Source organism: Tinamus guttatus, unplaced genomic scaffold (genome assembly GCF_059628265.1).
Source record: "Tinamus guttatus ecotype Peru unplaced genomic scaffold, ASM5962826v1 Tinamus_guttatus_pri_ptg000153l, whole genome shotgun sequence".
In the NCBI taxonomy this organism is placed as follows: domain Eukaryota; kingdom Metazoa; phylum Chordata; class Aves; order Tinamiformes; family Tinamidae; genus Tinamus; species Tinamus guttatus.
The window spans coordinates 35708-55880 of record NW_028288687.1 but is presented as its reverse complement, the minus strand read 5'-3'; the positions used below and the strand labels follow the sequence as shown (position 1 = coordinate 55880).

Sequence of the window (20173 nt, the reverse complement as noted above, 5' to 3'; positions counted from 1 at the left end):
TGCACTATGTAGCAAAAAGACCTTCAGCTTCCCAGCAGCATTTAATACCCAAATATATCCATGTACCTTTTCAGGTATTTTCTTGTGGAATTCTTCTGGCTTCTTTCTAGTTGAAATTGTATAGAACTTTCCATAGGAAAGTAATGTAGTATTTTCTGCTGGGAGAACATGGAGGAAGCGTGGAATGGAATTAGACAATCTATTTCAACTAAACTCTCCAGTTCCTTTTATCCGAGCTCCTCGGTCCTGTATTTGTGATTCTAATGGCAGAGCCTGCTCCCTCGCAGTGGATGCGGGTGGCTCCCGGGCAGGAACGCCGCGGTTCCTTTGGGAAGTTCCTTGTGTCACTGCACAGCCGAGTCACAGGCTGCCACGTTCCTTTCAATGGGCAAGCAATTACCTTTCTCCATTTAATTCAATAGATTTATTGTTTGGGGTGAGCTGAAGATTTACTACTCCAATAATTGAGATAAGTGCATTTTCATTGTGTCCTATTGCTAATAAAATAGTTGTGATTTAACATCTTGCTGGCTTAAAATAGCTAGACCTTGGGCCTAATTACAGAGTTTTCTTTTGCTTAAGATCCTGTGCAATGAAGGTTGAAAGGGTTTGTTTCCAAGGAAACAAATGCACTGCACTTTCATTGCATAAAATATTTCCTGTAAGAAAATTCCATAACCAGGTTCCCAGGAGATAACGTGTCATAAGGTAACTGCGATGTATTGGGAGCCTTTTTCTAAAACATTTGGCTTTGTGTTTTCCTGAAACTATTAGTGTATTTCTTAAATCACTGGATCGGTTAAAAAAGCAGCGTAGGATTTGAATACTAATTCTGGGATGTCAGGATTTGTCGCCTGCTGGAGCAGCCCTTCCTTTGTTCGTTTGTTCTCGCCGCTCTTGGAGGAAGACGCAGCATTTAAGAGCATCCTCCCCAGTTAAAGTAATGCACTTGAGAAATATTATCTTACGAGCCTACTTTTATGTTTAGCTTTTATTTTTCATATTAGCTGGGGAGATTCTTTCAGCCCTGCGTTTTTGTGATTTCCATGTGTTGCTCTTGCCAGATGTACAAGTCCACACGTGTTATGTGCTCCGCAGCAGGGATGCTTCCTGCCTTGTTGCCTTTTCCTCGGAAATACAGTGCCCGGGGTGAATCCGCAACTTGGTTGTGTTAGGGAAAAGAGGACAAGAAAAAATAGCTTGAAACCATGGTGTAAGAGGAAAACTAACTGGACAGATTCCAGGTGCAAAAATTCCAGGGTTTTTTCCCCAAAATAGAAGACATTTATGAAGAAACCTATTCCAGAGATAGTGCTATTTAGCGGATAGAATGTAAGTGCTAATGAATAAGTTAAATATATACGCTCCCGAAGCAGGGCTGCGATGCAGCTGTCCCGAGATGCATCAGTGAGTCCCTTGAAGGACTTCAACCTCTTTACGAAATCTGCTCCGGAATAGGACTTCTTCTGATCCGCCATAGGGCATCCCGAAGCCAGAGGAGCGCGGTCCCTAGGGAAAGTGCTGAGAGATGAGGCTCTTCCGTGGGGTGCTCATGAGCTGGTGGCATCTACGAGCCTTGTCATCGCCAGCTGCCCCAAATTAATATTTGTGTATTAAAACAAGTTGCGTGCGGTGTCACTGCGCTTTCAAAACGTTGATATGATGCCAGGCTTCGTTAACTTCATTAAAATAGATGTGTATTTTCGGCGGGGTTTTGGTTGGCAGCGTTGGCGCGAAGCTCCAGCCCCAGTTTCTTGCTGAGGATTTGCCTGGCGGCGCTCGGAAATCCTCCCGGTTCTGGGAGAGCGACGCACTGGGGAGTTAAGTTTGGACACGGATCTGGTTGGAGAAGCGGAGCTCTCGGCAGCGGCCGAGCAAGGTGAGGAGGTGCTGGAGCGGATGCCAGGGCAGCCCGCGGAATTGCGTGCTTTCCCAGCTCCGGGAATCGCGTGGATTTCCCAGCTCTGGGAATTGCGTGCTTTCCCAGCTCCGGGAATTGCGTGGATTTCCCCTGCCAGGGCGGTGCTGGGAGAAGCAGCGTTACATGGGCCAGCACTTGCCGTGCCGCAGCATTCCCAGCCTCGTTGGTGCACATCTAAAGGACAAGCTGCTGGAAACGCTCGCGCTAGCCGGTGCAAAGGGTCCTGTCTGTGAAAACGCTCTGCTTGGAAACATAAGCAGGTTTGCTTTCAAATTCTGTCCGGGTAGACCTTTATTAAGTTTTTGCTAATTAGGTTCAACTCAGGCGAGAAGCCTGGACACTGACAGTGGGTTTAAGTCATTTCCCCCGGTGTTTCTTTATACTCACTTACTGCTCCAGGCTCTGCAGAGCTGACATTTATTTTCCCCTCAGAAGGAGGATAATTCTGTATTTTTCGTGTTTCATCCATATGTTTTTTCATTTTCATTTCCTGCTTGCGGAGTCTTTGGAAATCCAGCTCGGTCAGCACATTTTGGGTCCGTTCTGGGCCTTTTCTGCAGCCGTGGATCAGAGGTGGCAGAACAGCAGGTCTGTGCACGGGGAGGGTGGCGAGCGCGGCGGCGGGAAGCGCCGCGGCCCCGGCTCCGTGCGGAAATCCCGGAGCTCCCGGAGCAGCGCGCGCCGCCTCGTCACCCGCCTCTTCACAGGGAGCAAGGTCCACGTCACCGTGTCAGGACGTGCAGCGCAGCAGCGATTCCACGCGTCCATCGGCGCCGTGGAGGGGCGGCGGGAGCGTGTCCGGAGCGGGACGTGAGGCTGCGGCTCCCCAAAGGTGCCGCAAAGCCGCAGCTCCCAACGTGATCCACGTGGTGGACGTTCGGCCCCATAGGGCTCTGAACGTGACGTGTTCATAGCTGTGGGGTTGCAGTGCACTGTTGCTGAGAACGCGCGTTCCGAAGATGCCATTGGATGTGCTGTTGATGTAAAATAACTTGTGGGATATTCACAGCCCCACTCCAGAAACCGAGGGCTGCCGCTGCCAAAGGGCTCTCAGCGGCGGCTCTTTTGGGGCTCGTGTCCCTCCCGGCACCGCCACGCAGCGCCCAACGCGGGGCTGGCCTTTTGGGAACGGGGTTGCAGAGCTAGGAGAAACGTTGCTGTTAGCAGGATGCCTGATACAGTAAATAGATGCGGGTTTTGCGGTTGGGCTTTCTTAAATGTGCGTTTTTTCCCATGTTGTGCGCACAAGGCGGGTATTCAGCACGTGGCTTGATAAGGTAACGTGATTAGAGCTCGTGGGTCCGTTCCCAGGCAGCCAATCTGGAAGCAAAACAGGACATTTGAAATGAAGCAGCGTGGCCCGCAGGAGCGGGTGAATATCTCACTATTAACGACCAGCATGAGGGCACCAGTATTCCTCCACTCAGGCTTAGTATTCTATTTATTTATCCATCTATTTATTTATTTATCGTAGGCAAAACCCCCAGAATGATCACAGATTATCGCAAGGCCCATAATCTCAAAGGAGATACCATTAAACGTGCAGGCGGTTTGTATACGCGCTGTGCATCTACTTTCTCAAAATACAAGCAGCGTCAGATGCTTTTTCTCCCAGCTCCTGTATCCATCCCTTCCCAGGAGGGGCAGCCCTGCTGTACCGTGGCACCAATCTGTGGATTTAGGGGATAAAGGTAAAAGAGCGCTCCAAGAACGGAGCATTTTAAGCCATCGTGACTGCAGTCCGGTCTCCCCAGCAGCATGGTGAAACCTTTCTGAAAGGCAGGAACAAATACTATAGGCTATTTTGCAGCTAAATGTTCTTGAGAGATCTGTGCAATTTTTCACAGAGCACAGGAAGTGTGTGGAGCACTGATATTGGGGTTTCCAGAATTAACTGCCAGGACCAGGACTCATCATGGGTAGGGCCTGCAAAACCAACTTATTCTCTTATTTTATAAGCATTTTAAACATGTAGCACCCAATGGATAAAGATAAAAAAAAAAACATCTGCAAGGTTTTTCCAAGCGTGCAGGACAGGAGTAGGCGCAGGAATAGGCAGCCAGCAGTGGCTAGAGCACAATGAAGGTAAAACAGGGTCCTGAACACAGCCCGAAGAGTTACCTTCCTTTCTGTCATGTTGGGGCTGAAATTGTTAGTCTTTCATCTGGGTCTTTAGTGGAGAGTAATTATTAACTGTCTGAGAAGCTATGGGAGAAAAGAAAACAGGAGAAAGACTTATTATCCTTCCCACCCCGGCACCGCTTGATTACTGCCATGTTCCCTGCAATTATCCGCATCAAGTTGAGGATGCCTGGCTGAGGAGGAGGCTGCAAGCGCCAAGCAGCGTGCCGGAAAAACAGGGACAGGGCCAGCAAATGCAGAACCTGGCTGTGGTCGGCTGCAAAAGGAGCAAGAGCACATGAAAACCTCCCTTGGCGTATTAACAGTCTGCTGATTTTGACTTCTTTCATTAAAAAAAAAAAGAAAGTAAAAAAAAGGATGTTGTTAAAAGCCAGCGTGGAGGCCCGAACTGGGGCTTTGTGCACACAGCAAGATGGGGAGCAGGGAGATGAACTCCCCTTGCCTGGCCGCAGGTAGCACAGCCTTTTAGGAGGGTTTAATATTTAAATGCAGCACTCTGAGAGCTGGGGAAAAGCAACGAGGGCGAAAGCGTTCAGGGCAAGAAGAACATATAAAATATGAATGCAAGAGCGGCTCCGCGAGTGCTGCTGAAGCCTGTGAGTTTGGAGCTCGTTTGCTCGAGATGTGATGGGGCGAGGGCAGAGGGACGTGCGGGAGCCGCAGGGGCCACCGCTGTCCTTAGCCCCAGGATGCGGCTTGCGTTGAGCTCAGCCTGAGCCTTCCCTTAATGTCTCTTATTCATGAGTCTATTTTCAACTGTCTGAATCAACAGGTATTTCTGTTCAGGGGCAACAAAACATCCCTTTGGAAAATGTAGATTCCCCTCTTGAAGCCGAGAGCAGTGGGATCCGCCTCTCTTTTGGCTGCGTGTGGAAATGGGCATCTGTGTCCCTACCCGATGCACAGGGAGCTCGGGGTGCTGGGGTTGGAGCGCTGCATCTCTCTGTGTACCTGGATATTTATCTCCCATCTGTAAATGCTTCTGGGGTTGGTGTTGTTTTGGATATAAGATGTAGAAATCTGTGGTCTCGAGGGACTTGAAAGACAAAATCATTAAGCAGTGTGGAGAATACTGGCTCCTTTCAAAACTAATGGCAGAAATAGAGATGTAGGAAAGCAGCTGGGACAGTGCAAACTGTTTACATATTGGCGATCCCTTCCCCTTTATAAGCACTCACTTTTTATTGCATTTCAAGGTCTTACCTACATTTTTATAAAGTGATTTTTAATGTCAAGCAAAGCGGTGCAGTACGGGTTCATGTTTCCACTTAACTAGTGGTTACGGAAGAGGAGCGCGTAGTTCTTCACAGCTCTGTTTTTTCTTAGCCTTTAATGCATAGCTGCAAAATACAGAGCTGTGCCTTAGGACACGGCGGTGTCTCCGGAAGGGCTGGATCTGCCCTTCTAAAAACCAACCCCGTTGGGTCTTAGGTTGTGCCTGGGATGCTCAGTAGTGACATTTGGGTTGAGGTCCTTTCGAGCATCGAACCCAGGCGCCGTGGGATGTCCCGGCAGGAGGGCGCCGGGCGGGCGCTGCCGGTGCTGCCGCACGCGGCCCCGCAGCCGGCATCGCCTTCCCCGCGCGCCGAAGCGCCGGCGCTACTCCAGCCTCCTTAGAGTAACCCCCTTTCCTGCTCTCATTCTGCACTTGGCAGAGGCATGACGTGGGCAGAGCCGCGTGGGCAGACACGCTTTCAACATTCCCAAACTACGAAACTGCTGCTGCTGCTGCGGAAGAGCAGCCCAACTTCCCGCGCGCCGCCGCCGCGGCCGCTCGTCCCGCCGGGGCAGGTGTCACCGGGGCGTCCGGCGGGACACGGCGGCCCCGACCCCTCGCCGAGGTGGTGGCGGGTGAGCAACGAGCGCGCTCAGGAACGAGTAAACAGGAAAGTGGGGCCGGTCCCGTCGCTGGGGAAAGGCGCTCTCCCCGTCTGCGTCGCTGCGAGGGATTATACAAATGAGCGCAGGAAACTGCAGGCAGGGGTTTGCCAGAAATAGCTTTTTTTTTTTTTTTTTCTCCTTCTGATATAACTGAAGAAACATGGGAGTCTCTAGAGGACGATCCGCGTGCGCCCGGGCGTCTCGGCTGCCGCGTCCCTCGCGCCGGAGCACCAAGTGATGTCCACCCTGCCAGGGGAGCTGGCGTGGGATCCCAAACACCAAGAACCCCCAAAGACGCACCAAGAACACTAAGAGCAGACAGAAGTTTGGAATACGCGGGATTTGTACGGAGTGTTTTCAGACTATTGGATGAGAAATACCACCTTGCAAGATGTTGAATATTAATTTAGTGCCTAGTCGCCGCCATTCGTGGATATGGTAAGTGTGGCACGTCTTTGCCCAGGTCGATGCCCATCGGCAGCAGAGGAGCAGGTTCTGAGTGTGTTTGCAGCTGCGAGAGGCAGCCTCGGGTTGCAGCATCTCGAGCTGACTGAGTCTTCCTGCTCTGGTACTGTTAGTACCACAGAATCCCAGTAATTTGGTAGGGTGGTGAAAAGAAGATGAGATTTTGCACTGTGCTTAATTATTTTTTGGCTGTAATCACTGCATGTCATACCTGCTGCTGAATCACCTTCGCAGAGCTGAATACGTGCGGGCCGTTTCCCAATTACCTGTTTTGGAAGGCTTACTCAAAAGCGAAAGGGGCTCGGGCTCAAGTCATTTGTGCGAAAATAAATGTTTGATTTGGAGCTGTAATGAGTCACCGAAACGTCCTTTCCCCGGCATGATTTCCCGGTGCTTTGCTGGGACTTCTTGCCTGCGTTATCAACTGGTCTCACATGGTCCTGACCCGATGCAGCCGCCCGCGTTGCCGCCGCTGGGGCCGGGAGCCCGTGCGGAGCTCGAGGGCCCTGGCTCTGGGTTTGTAGGACAGGTGCATTGCCCTTGTTCAGGTGTGAAATCCGTGCTATAAAAACCGTATATCATGACATATGATACACATATTATAATCATACTTATTATAGAACACATATAAAACTATATTCTATGTATTTAAATATGATTTTCTATAAAGTAGCTTTACATATCTACATATATCCATGTACACCTATTTTGTGCTTAAATTAGGATTTATTCTACATATTCTTTTCACTGCTTATCGTGCATTCAGTTACGGACCCCTCTGTAGCTCAGTATTTGTATGTATTAATGGAAATATCCAGGCTTTGAAGATGTGCACCTAGGTTTCCTTTTCCCTAGAGTTCACTAGTCAAGAAAGGCAGCGTGTGGTGCTCCAGGGGCAGGGAAGGAAAACGTAAATATTTAGGGAAAAGGAAAAAGGCATCAGTGCAGAGGGAGAAAATACGTTATTAGAAGCCTTGAGGTTGAGACAGAAGTTAAGAAATTGGAGGCAAGAACCTGGAGGCAGCGGAGGGGGAGGAAGGAGGAGGGTCGCCCGCGTTGGCCGGGTTTCCTTGGGGCTGGTGTGGTCTCTGCTGCGGGAATAGGCCCCGGGCCGTCCCGCTGTCCTCGGTTACCACCCGGCGCTGGCGGCTGTCGCGTTGCCCGAGCGCTCGGGGGTGTCTGCGGTGCCCAGGGGAGCCTGGATGACGGTGGATGGCTGCGGCGGCAGGAACCGCCGTCCTCTCTGCACCCGCGTGCGTTCGGGTGGGTGCTAAAACTAGAGGAGCCAAACGCGGCACCTTTCCCCTCACCAGGTCTGTAACCGAACCGGGAATTGCTCTGTGTGCTGGAGGTGTCGGAGCTTGGTTGGATTTTGGCCTCAGTGCATATCCTGTTCCTTGCACCCAGCTGGTGTCTGCAGGTCCCCTGTCCCCTAACGTGGTCCATGGCCACGAGTCGGTTCCCGACACTTTGGAGCTCAACAAGCCGCCGTCTCCCTTTGGCAGCCGGGCAGAGGAGGTGCCGGAGGGCAGGACCATGTCCGAACATCGGGGTGCTCCGGGGCAGGTGTTTCCCCACGGGATGGAGGTGCAGCAGCAGAGCTGGCCCCATCCAACGTCACCGGTAACATCTCTCGTGCTGTTAGGTCCCCTCGTTCTGGTGGGACTTGGCTCTAACTTTGGAGGACTGCGACAGAGCGGTGTGGGGGTCTCGCTGTGTTAGTTCAGCAGCATCCTCTACAAACAGGTAATTTCCTCAGCAAAGAAAGAATTTATCAGCCTGGAGTGTCTTTGAGAGACATAGTTCAGGAATCTATAGGCACAAGCTAGAAAGGGGAAGCCAAATATTTGCTCATGTAGGCACAGAAGCAGCTGCAGGAAGCAGAGTGAACGTGTGTGGCAGGGTCCTCACTGAAGGCCATGCCTGGCCAAGGCGTGATTTTTAACCAGAAAAGAGTTTTGGGCTAATGGCGGCAGCGTTTGGCACCCGGGCTCCGCACGGCCCTACTTGCCTGCGCATCCCTCACCCAAAACATCGAATGGCCTTGGAATCTGGATTCCTCTTGATGTCATTTTTATCTTTAACCAGAATTTACATGTCTGCATATGCTTCCCTTAAAAAAAGAGAGGAGCTGGAAAAGATGAAATGTTATTAAACACTTGCAGTCATTTTCCATTCTAGAATTTGCGTTGGGAGCTACATAAAAAGCCACAACTGTAGAAATGACCTGGGGCGGTTTAGGGTGCGTGTGTCCTGCAGAAGGCGTTACAAAGCCCTTCCCAAGCAAAGCAGCAATTCTGCCCCTTTGCAACTCTGCCTTACCCCCAAATTAAGCTTCCAGAATCACAGAATCACAGAAGGCTGAAGGTTGGAAGGGACCTCTAGGGATCATCCAGTCCAACCCCCTGCACACGCAGGGTCACCTAGAGCACGTGGCACAGGACTGCGTCCAAGCGGGTTTGAAGATCTCCAGAGAAGGAGACTCCACAACCTCTCTGGGCAGCCTGTTCCAGGGCTCTGGCTCCCTCACTGTCAAGAAATTTTTCCTTAAGTTCCTGTGGAACTTTTGGTGTTTCAGTTTGGGGCCGTTTCCTCTAGTTGTGTCAGTGGCCACCACTGAAAAGAGGCCGGCCCCATCCTCCTCACTGCCTCCCTTGAGGTACTTCTAGACACTGCTCAGGTCCCCTCTCAGCCTTCTCTTCTCCAGCTGAACAGGCCCAGCTCCCTCAGCCTCTCCTCATAGGGCAGATGTTCCAGGCCCCTGATCATCCTTGTAGCCCTGCGCTGGACTCTCTCCAGCAGCTCCACATCCCTCTTGTCCTGTGGAGCCCAGAACTGGACACAATACTCCAGATGTGGCCTCACCAGGGCTGAGCAGAGGGGCAGGATCCCCTCCCTCGACCTGCTGGAAACGCTGGATGCAGTTCTAATGCTTTAATACGTTGCCATCTGCGGTTTTTAACATCAGTAATATCGTTTCCACCCTTGGGGTGACGCTGGGGGACGTCCGAGACGGATCGCAGCGACCAGGCGCTCCCGGCGGGAGCGCCTGGTCGCTGCGATCCGTCTCGGCCGTCCCCCGCCAAGGGGAGGATGTCACCCGGCGCGGGGAGGATGAAAGCGCCGCGGCCCCGCGCGCCGCGCGGCGCCCATTGACGTCAGCCGGCCGGGCCGGCTCGCAACCCTGCACACAAATGAAATGGAAAAACAGAGCGGCGCTGGCTCCTCATGCGCCATCCGGGGACGGATTAGACGGCTGCTTTTCTTCTGCCCGAGCGCCGGCATCCTGCTTTTCACATTCCCGGCTTTTAGGAATGTTTATATTTCCCCTTCCCCCCCCCTTTTATTTTAGTGCCTAATTACAGGGAAATGCTTTCCGTAAGGATTTTCAGAAGCATTACAGGATGATTATGGAGACATAAACAGCAGCGCTGCAGTGAGAGGGTCACATTTCTGCAGTCTGTGGCGCGGCCTCGGGGCAGCGTGGGTGGGATGTGCCAGCCCTCATCACCCGGCCGCGCGCGTCCGCGGGGACCGGCCCGGCAGCCAGCTCGCCACAATAAAAATAGGCTTTTCTCAGGAAAACCCTTTGTTAATCTGCTCCAGTTTTTGCATCCTTTGTACAGTTAGTATTAAAAAAATAAGACTACGGTTGTAATAAGCATTAGGGATTGTCTGTGATAAATTAAAGGCAATAAAGATAATGAAGAAGAACAGACTGGAGAGAGAGCTGCAGGAAAGGGGCTCCTCTTTCTTACCTGCTACACGCGACTCAGTCTGCCTGAAAATGCTTATTACGAGTATTTACCAAGTGCCGTAATGCAGCATTTTAGTAATCTCACTGGATGCTCACACAAACCAGCTCTAGTTTCTGGAGCTCTGATGATGCTGCTATGTCTTACAGCAGCCGGCTCAGCTCAGGTGCCTTAGAGCTCGTTACACCGCTGCATTGCTAAGCAGCAGCAGTGCCTGCATTCAGATGGATGCTCTGAATGCCCTTTTTACTGTAGTTCAGACTGTGCAGAGGGTAATTTTGCAATACTCATAAGGAATACGCGCGCTGTTGCCATCGCTGTGTTGTGTTGCGCGCTCGTCCTCGCAGCACGGGTGCCGCCGCGGAGCTGCCGGAGCCGGGCGCTTCCAGGGCAAAACGAGGGCAAACAGCAGGCGAGGCAGCTCCGGCTGGCGCCTCCGCTCCCAAGGACGGTCCCCATCCAGCTGGGATACAGAGGATGGTCTGTGCCGGCACCGAGCTCCAAGCTGCAGCTCCTGTCCCAGGGGAAGGTCGCACGGCCCCTGCCGCGGCCTTTCCATCTTCCCATCAGTGAAGGATGAACGGGGGCCCGGAGTCTTTGGAAACGCGGAGCTGCTCGTGGGACAGTGAGTTGAAGAGTTCACGGCACTTCTGCACCTCTCTGATGAAAAACAATCCTGTAGCTCCCCCGAGTTTCATCCTACTTTCTGCAGAGCTGGGTTTAGAGCTGTGCTGCGTTACTGTTTCGTTCGGTGTCACAGGTGACTGCCCCGCGATGGCCTTGCCAACTAGGGCTGCCGAAGGAAGTCCTCATCCCCATATTAACCACCAGGAAAGAGGGTCATGAAGGAAATCCTGGTGCTTTCCAGCCGCGGATCTGCAGCCTGAAACCCAGAGAGGAGCGCGGAAAATCCCACGGGAGAGACAGCGGAGCCCCCGCGGCTCCGCCGAGACCTGACGGAGGCCAGGACGAGCCTCCGCGGCGAGGACGCAGCACCCGCGTCCGGCAAAACAGCGCGGGACGTCGCAGGTGTCGCGCTGTGCTCGCGTCGCGGTGATGCGCCCCGTGGAAAACACCTTCCTCCCCCGCATGCCTGGTGTGGGAACACGTGGAAAAGGCCCCCGGGGGTGCTGGGTTTTCCATCAGGGTCAGCAAGGAGGCCTGTTTTCACAGAGGGCGAAAGATCTATCCCTGGTGACGCCAGCAGAGCTCCCTTGCCAAATTTAAAATTAGACCTTTAAAGCAATTGTGTGAAAGGAAAGGAAAAAAGCAGCCTAAAACCTGCAGATAGCTCCTGACAGACCATTTGTTATTCTGGGCAGAGCTTGTTTTGCATAATTTGATTCTTGAAAGCAGCTCCACAGTCCTCGCAGGAGCTTTCCAGGCAGGTTCATGGTGCCGGGCTCGTGTCGGAGGCTCCGCGCAGGCTGGGAGCCGGGGGCTTTTCCTGCGCATCCACCCCGAGGTGTTGGGACGTCCCGCGTGCCTGGCCCTCAACGCCAAGCCCAACAGGCAGAGGAAGCAGAAGCAACAGAAATGAAACAGCTAATTCTGTCCTGGTGGATACCATGGGGAGGAGATTCTGTGCAGCGTCACCGGCGCCTCGCGCTGCGCGCGGTGGATCGCTGCCCTTGCTCTCTGCCTCTCTATTGATGTGTGTGCTTGGATTATAGATCAGCATGATCATGTTTATTATACAAGTGTCACATGCAGAGTTCAGGAGTGAAATGATGCTTTAAACCTCCCTGCTTTGCTTTCCAAAGAGCCGCCGCGACGCTCACCGTTCCTGTGACAGAGAATAAAGGCCCTGAGATTAAACACCACGCGCCAGGCCCCGAGATGTGCTGTGAACTGAGGGAGGATGGTGCTGGGGTTGGCGCGAGGAGCTAGTCCTCAGGCCTGGAGACATTTGAACCCGCTTGCTCTGCTGCCCGACATGCAGGCAGCAGAGGTGGAAATGGAAAAGTGAGTTAATTTAACCGAGGGGCTTTGATTCAGCTATAAAATATCTTTTAGAAGCCTTGAATGAAAGGGGGCTGGTTGGTGATGCAGGTGCTGCGGGTGAGCGCGGCGGGCGATGAGCGCGGGTGCTCCTGGCGCGGGGATCTGCGGGCAAGTTATGTGAAGAAACACAACAAACAGGCCACGGGGAGCAGAGACAGGACACGGGTGGCTTCAGAGCGCAGAAGAGCCGGTGGAGAAGAAACCCCAGCAGACAGAGAGGGTTTCGATAGCCGGGACGCGGTGGTGGGACAGCCGGGCTGCTCCGGGGAGGGAGCGGGGCACAGGGCAGAGCGGGGACCCGCGTTTGCTCTGGGAGTCCCCAAAAGGCCCAGGGCTCAGCGAGGAGGAGGAGGGTGGTCGCAGCAGCCTTCAGTGCCAGCACCGGGCACGCACTCAAGGTCACTTACCGAGAGGCTTGGGAGAGACCCGGGAAGAGCTTGCAGGAGCGCGGGGTGAGCTTGACAGTGTGCAAAACATATTCAGAAACAAATAAAGGGTATTTTCACTTGTAATTTATACTACTTCACTTTGTAACGCACATGGAGAGGGCATTTTTCAGCCAAAAGTTAAACATCGGGTGTCTGAACACTCCTCCCGTAAATGTGTTGTGAGAAGGATGTACGTGCGATCGGGTGCGGATATGAGAAGATGATTAGATAATACCTGGCAGTTAAACGATAAGGTTAGGTGGGAGAACTCCTTTCTCCTCTTTTCCTTTTCTGCATGGTTTACCTGTAGATTCACCTAAATGCTTGTAAAGCGTTTGGTTATTTACTGAAAGCTGCCGAGAAGCCGCTGCTGGACGCGGCCCGAAGCAGCTCCCGGTGCGGCTAAGCAGGCACTCGGTCGAGGGAGCGCCCGGAGGCTTCAACACTGCTAACTTTGTGTTCTGCTTCATTCCGCGTTTGGAATCCAGCTTTATCAAACTGACACACCATTATCCCAGCTTCTGCTCATCTATTTTAATTAGTTGTCCTCTTTCTTCTTGATAAATGCTCTTCGGTCGTCCCCTTCGTTCCCTGACGCTTCTAGAAGATGATGAACATTTTTTTCTAGAGGTATTTTCAGTGTCTGAGAGCGCTGCAATACCAGGTGGTTATGAAGTGAAGTGGTTACCTGGGAATCAATTCAGTCAATATGTGCAGATGCCAGTTCTGCCTGAGCAAGAGGAGAGAACTTCAGCTTTGGCATCTAAAATTCACCGTGTTCAAGTACAATATTTAACAGCTCTTTTTTTGTGATATGACCCCATGAATCCTAAAACCCCAAATCTGTTCCATTTAATAGTAAGTCCCTCCTGACTCATTTTGCATGCAGTACACAGAGTAGCATGACTATTCTGGGATATGATCCCAGTAACAGTGGTGAGTCATCAGCTGCAGCAGCAGTAATGATATGAGGAACTATTTATTACCGCTCCTCTAAGCTGCGAGTTCTTCTAAGCAGTGAGTTCATCTAGAAATTATGTAATTATTCCTCCTGGATGGTTTTTCTTATTGGTTTGTAATTACAAAATATTCTCAGAACACTTCTGTATTTTAAAATGAAGCCCTCAGAATGACTTAATGCAAGAAGAACCACAAGATTAAATCTTACCTTGTTTATGTTCATTTTATTTTATTTTATCAATTAATAATACAGCTTTCTAGATGTTGTTGCACAAACTTCACCTTTTTTTTTGCAAAGATGCTTAGCCCCTCATTCTGTAGTTTAATACACTTATAAACAAATACCTGTGGCAGAATCACCCAGGCTTAGGGAGGAACTAGTAGGAGGGAAAAGTCCATCTTGGAGCCGCAGCTCCGCGTTTCCTCGGAGGAGAAGGAGCGAGTCCGCAGTTCTCAAGGCGCCGTCCTGGGCGCCTCCTGATTTCGGGCTTTCCGCAGCCGATCCGCGCGCTGCCCCCGCAGCTCCTGCCTGTTTTCCGGATGAGGATTCTTTCCTGGGTCCCTCCGGGAGCAGAACCAGCGTTGGGCCGTGGGCACCTGCTCCGTCCTGGGCAGGCGGGGAGGTGGTCGCGGCCGCCCCGCGGCTCCGTGCCCGAACGGGGCTCGCGGGAGCCCCGCTGCTCCCCGCACCAGCGGGCCCCGTTCCCCGCTTGCTTTGCCGCATCCGCGCAGGGTTGTGTTCGTGTTCCCAGCTCAGGAACCGCCCAGAGCTTCCCCTCCTCGTGTCTCCATCCATCCTTCTCCACAGTATCAGCGCTGCGCTGCCCCGTTGGGGTGTCCCCACGTGCACCCCGGGGTGCTGTGCACCCGGGCACCCTCCCACGCGGCTCCGTGATCTCCCGCCCGCGTATGCCAGCACGGGATTGCTGGAGACCGTGCAAAGGCGTGAGCAGCAGCGCTGGACTAGGTGGCTCCAGCGGTCCCTTCCAGCCGTTCTGCGCTCGTGATTTACACCTGCAGAGTCACCAACAACAGCAGACTCAGCAGTGAAGTTGCAGGTAACTTTTTTCTGGCTGATCCTCCAGCATCAGCAGACTCTGGGCCCCCTTCCCTGGTCCCTTCGGAGGTCAGAGGGCTGCCCAGCCCATCTGGGTTGCCCTGGTAGAAGCTCCCCATGTGCCTGGCGATGCTCTGCAGGCCTCGGAGGGACCCGAAATCCGTCCCCCGTGACCTTCTTTGGGATCGGAGCTGGAAAGTTTGGCAAACACCTCCCAAACAACTACGCTTATCAGCTCTCTGGACAAGCACGAGCTCTCTGTGCCGTCTACTAAAACGGGACATATCTCTGCCCCGTGCCTGCCTCACTTGGCTGTGTCCTGCAGAGCCCCTTGACACGTCCTTAGGTGAAAAGAAACAAAACGTCCCCATCGTGGCGCGAAGCAGGGGCCGTCATGCGCCTCTCGGCTGCTTAGGAGGGGCCTGACACGCACCACAACATCCCCATCCGCACCCCGCTGCTCCGGCTGCCGAGCCCCGAGCAGCTCCACGCTCCGCTTTAGCCTGGATAAGCGTTACTTAGCCATAATCTCTGTTAAGGAAGATTTAAAAAAACAAAAAAAGTGCTTCTATTTATCATTCGTTCCTTAAAGTTTTACTATAGAGCTTGAGACCCGGCAGCGTCTTTGCTGCAGTGTCTGCTCCCCACGACAACGTCCCGACGGGTCCCTGGAGGCCGATGCCCGTGTCCCTGCCGCCTCCTGGGGACACGAGCTGCCAGGCTGGAGCGTGGGGCCGGGCCCAGCGCTCTGGTCCTTGGTGCTGGCGCGGGAGGACCGTGACGCTCAGCACGGCCTCGCCACGGCTCGCCGGGGCACGGCGGCCTTTCGAGCCCGAGCGCGGGGCCGTTTGGCTTCTTCACACCGCGCGCTCACCAGTCGCACCTTTCTCCGCAATTTAATATCCTTTACATGGCAGCGTTTTCCTCCGTAACTAAAAAAAAAGAAAAGGAAAAGCTCTCAGAGGCCCAGAAGGAGCGCAATAGGTTGCAATGCCTCCATCAAGGCTGTTGTACTCAGTCTTGTGAATATCTATTTAATCAGTGGTTTAAAAAAAGACCTTATTAGTGCTAAGTGATTCTTCTTCCTTAGACTGCCGCAAGAATTTCATGCTTTTGTGAAGCCTGAGTGGAGCCAGGCCGACTCTCTGCACTCCAGTGCTATTATTGCACCGTCTTTGTGCTCGCAAGAGGCTCAAGTACAAAATAGCTGTTCAGACACTCGTGCAACTGCTACAAGAGGCCAGGAAGGAGCGTTGCTAACGCGGGATTTCTGTGACGAACTGTTCTGGTTAATCAACTGAAATCTCTTACATCCTGACAGTCAGCAAGCAGCTCCGTTACCCTTACTCCCATTTTCTATGTTATGAATTTGCTTGAGGAGCCACCGCTTTCCAGGGTCAGCAGGATGCCTTAGGAGCTAGGTCAGCTCTTCATCCCTTGGAGGGACCAGGCTGGTTTTTGGCTAGACTCTCACGGAGGTTTCCATGATTATCCGACAGCAAAGGGAACTTGTGGAATTGCAAGGGCTGGTTAACGGCGCAGAGGTTGGTTTGTAGAGTTACATAAAGTCATGGAGAACACGGCAGGGACCGCAAACTGAGAGCCCGAAGCACCTCTTGGGAGAGGGTCTGCGCGGGTTTTAATGCAGCATGTCCCGTTTTGTCCTCGCGGTCCCCTGGAAAGGGAATGCCTGTTATGTTTCTCCTGCCCTCTCCTGCTAATCTTGATCGTTCCCAGACGCTCCAGAGGCAGGCGCGGGGATAGCCAGTCCCGTGACCGATGGCCTTCCTGGACAGCACCCAATTTCAGCTCCATAAACGCATTTGAGAAAAGCTTTTCTAGCCCAAGAGCCCTGAGCTGGCCCATTCCTCATTTTAAAGAAGGTCTCAGCCCGGCTTGTGCTGGGGCTCGAGGAAGCTGGCAGGAAAGTCCAGTCTGTAAACGGGGTCCAGCATCGGGGCGGGCTGAGCCCCGCGGGACACGGGCGCCGCTGCGGCCACCGCGCGTCCTGACCCCTGTTCTCCCGGGATATAACCCCCCTGGTCTGCCACGCTCGATGCTCTCGCACAGTTCCTTGATTTTTTTGAATGGGACCATTTTGGACTTTGATTACCCCTGCCAACTCTTTGCTCGTTATCTCTGTACAAACCTTTGTAAACACAGTAAAATAGTCGGAACAACTAAATTCTGTTACCTCGGAATGAAGCTTTTGTTATGATGACTTGAACCTTAAGACGCAATCAGATATAATGATTTTGTGCCATGCCTGCACATCTCTACCTATTCACACTGAATACTTCGCCTGCTGCATTACTAAATTGTAGTCAATTGTAGCAAACATTCTCCTAATATTTTTCTTCTAAACTCCAGGTGTGGAGGGCTGTATTTCTGCACTGTTTGCTGCTGCAGGACTTGGGGACTGATTGCTGCTTTTAACAGATTCACAGTTTGGGACTGCCAAGTGTTTTGCTCAGTGCTCCCACAGATTTATTTCTTTTGAACAGTTTGGCTTTATGATTTGGCGTTAGTGACTCCTAAGTAGGAAATCCATCAAATGGTTTCCAGTGTGAGATAGAGCTTCTGAGAGATCCCTAATCAAGTAAGATGAAAGTGAGCCCTGAAGCAGGTCTTGAGAAGTTTTGCAGGTTGGGAGAAACCAGCGGTGTTATTAAAGGATATTTTGGGTGCCAGCAGTGCGCTATCGGTGTTCGCATCACAGAAGTAATTCTTTCCCAAGAGATTTTTTTAAATGCAGAGGGGAGAGGATGCCTGGATGCTGTGGGTCTGATGAGGGGCGGTTGGGAGCTCGGAGCTTTCCTGAAGGGCTTTACAGAGGGACTGGGATTCAAGGCAGGACTTCAGCAAGGAGACAGCCTGGAAACAGGGAGACGGAGACTGCTGCAAGCCTGAACATGCTCTGAACTGGGGCTGTTTAGATACAAGTTATGGAAATAAATCCAGTAACCTGGTCAAATAGTGACTTTACGGACCAAGTGAAACGGCTTGGCGCAGTTCTTGGTGCAATGGCATCTCCCACGTTCACGGCCTGACCTGATTTCAGTATCCGTAGGTGGGCTCAGAGTAGCTCAAGATGTTAGCGCAGAAAATGTGCAAGTCTGACGACACAAACACCTTCCCTTGCTGTTCAGGTTAAGCCGAGGACAACGGAAAAATCCACGCTCTCCGTGAGAGAACCGGGATTTGCCGTCACTTGACTGCTCCCCCAGCCGGTGTGGGGACAGCTCTGTGAGCGGTACCTGGCGCCTCGGGGCAGGACCGTTTCCTCCTCCCGCCGCGATCCCAGCCGTGGGCGCGTTTGCTAGGGACCCCCGCGAAGCCAGTTTTAGTGCCCTGTCTTTGAAGGGCACCAGTCTGCACTGCTGGGCAGCACCTTCCACTTCTCCTGGCCTTTTACCCCGTCTTCTGGGCAGCAGCAGGGGGGATGGAGCAGCAGCTCCACCATTTGCTGTTGAGAATCATAGAATCACAGAGTGCTCAAGGTTGGAAGGGACCTCTAGAGATCATCCAGTCCAACCCCCTGCACACGCAGGGTCACCTAGAGCACGTGGCACAGGGCTGCGTCCAAGCGGGTTTGAAGATCTCCAGAGAAGGAGACTCCACAACCTCTCTGGGCAGCCTGTTCCAGGGCTCTGGCACCCTCACTGATAAGAAATTGTTCCTTAAGTTCCTGTGGAACTTTTGGTGCTTCAGTTTGTGGCTGTTTCCTCTAGTTCTGTTGGTGGCCACCACTGAAAAGAGGCCGGCCCCATCCTCCTCACTGCCTCCCTTGAGGTACTTCTAGACACTGTTCAGGTCCCCTCTCAGCCTTCTCTTCTCCAGCTGAACAGGCCCAGCTCCCTCAGCCTCTCCTCACAGGGCAGATGTTCAGGAGAAGGCAGAAGGAGATCCCTTGGGCGGTGGCATCACTGCTGCCAGTGCTGAGGGTGGGGGGATCCCTGCTGTGCCGTGCCCTGCGTTTTCCAGAGATTATGGCAGTAATGCCATGGGCAGATGGTAAAATAGCCACGGATATGTGTTCCGAGAAGCAACTGCTTTAGGGGAGCCGGGATTTCTTCTCTGAGGGACTTAAACAACCGCCTGATGTTGGTTTATTGCAGGCTGGAGCTCAGTAACGGGCTCTGCAGCAAAGGACGGTCGACGTTGTGAGTCCTGAACAAGCGGGGCAGGGGGGTCACCCCGGGGACACCCAGCTCCTCCTCGCCGGTGACGGGCAGAGCGTGGCTCCTCCGGCGGGTGACACGGGACCACACGGTGCCGGCTGTGTCATCCTGCCTCAGGAAACGCTGCAGCAAGAACAGCCCTTAACACCTAAGCAACCACCCAGCGAAAGCAGCAGGCTGGGCTGCAACCAGCTGCAGCAGGGCACAGAGTGTCGAGAAGCGGGTGCGGAAGCTCCCTCCTTCCTCATTCCTATTGGCTTCAGGAATCCAGGAAGGGGAGTCAGTGGCTGCGGGAGGCTCCTCGGTGCTCGCTGCCCCCCAGGGCTCCCTGTGCCTGGGGTGTTTGGTGCTGCAGCGGAGGATGAGCCGCACGGGACCCTCGGGAGCGGGCAGGTGGCAGCCCCGCTCGCAGCGTCGCGGCTGCCGCGCTCGCAAGAACGCGCCCGCCTGGGGCCCCAGGGACTCGCTTCGCCCACTCGGCATCGCCTAGCGCAGGGCTGCAGGGCCGGGTGCCTTGCAACCACCGGCCGCTCAAACGCCTCGGAATCGCATGCAGCGCGTGGAAGCCATCCTGTGGGAAAACCAACCCAGGCGCATCTGGCCGCGGCGCAGCGGCTGACGCCTGCCACCTGCCGTCCCCGTGCTGCTGCCGGCCCCAGCACGAGCAGGCAGCGCACGCCGGGCCCGGCCTTACGTAACTCAGCCCCAGCGGTTTATAGAGCCACGGGTTTGTGCCCTCTGTGTTTACATAACACGATTCCACCATCCCACGGTGCTGCAGGAAGCAGCTGAGCATCTCCCGCTCATCCCAGCGCGAGCAGCGGAGAACTCCAGCGGAGCAGGGAGAGCTGCTTCCCAGGGAGCCCCGTCACCTCGGCCGAGACGGAGCGTCCCGCCACCTCCAGCAGAGGCCAAAGGCTTCTTCCTGCTGGAAAACTGCTCCGAGCGATGGAAGGGATGGAAAATCCCTGCGCTGGCATGGGAATTTCTGTGGCAGCCTTGGAGGCAGGTGCCGACAAGGAACAGCGGTTGTAATGTTAAAAAAGGGGGCAAGGAAGAGCAGGGTCAGTGCAGGAGGGAAAGGCAAGGTGAGGTGGGCAGGTTTAGCTCACGGCAATATTTGCTCTTGTCGTCTGTAGGCTTTAAAGTTTTGCCGTAAAACATTTTGAGGAATCGGAGCTCATTTTCTGGATGGGTATGGATTAATTCCCCGCTGGCAGCTGTTTGTACTGGAGTCATAGAGCTGATTTCCTTCTGTTGTTTCTTTGAGCAGAAATAAAGTGTGTTCCTGCTGCCGTTACTGAAAGAACAGATAGTAAAGAACAAAAATAATATAATGTGAGCCCCTGCAAGCCTCAAGGGGTGCTTTAGCAGTCTGG

General features: G+C 53.3%; 1 protein-coding gene across 2 annotated transcripts in view; it reads left to right on the top strand.

Moving 5' to 3' along the window:
• The window catches only part of LOC104572611 (3',5'-cyclic-AMP phosphodiesterase 4B), a 111125-nt gene that overhangs the window by 58990 nt on the left and 31962 nt on the right, over nt 1-20173 (top strand). The gene's annotated exons all lie outside the window — the stretch shown is intronic.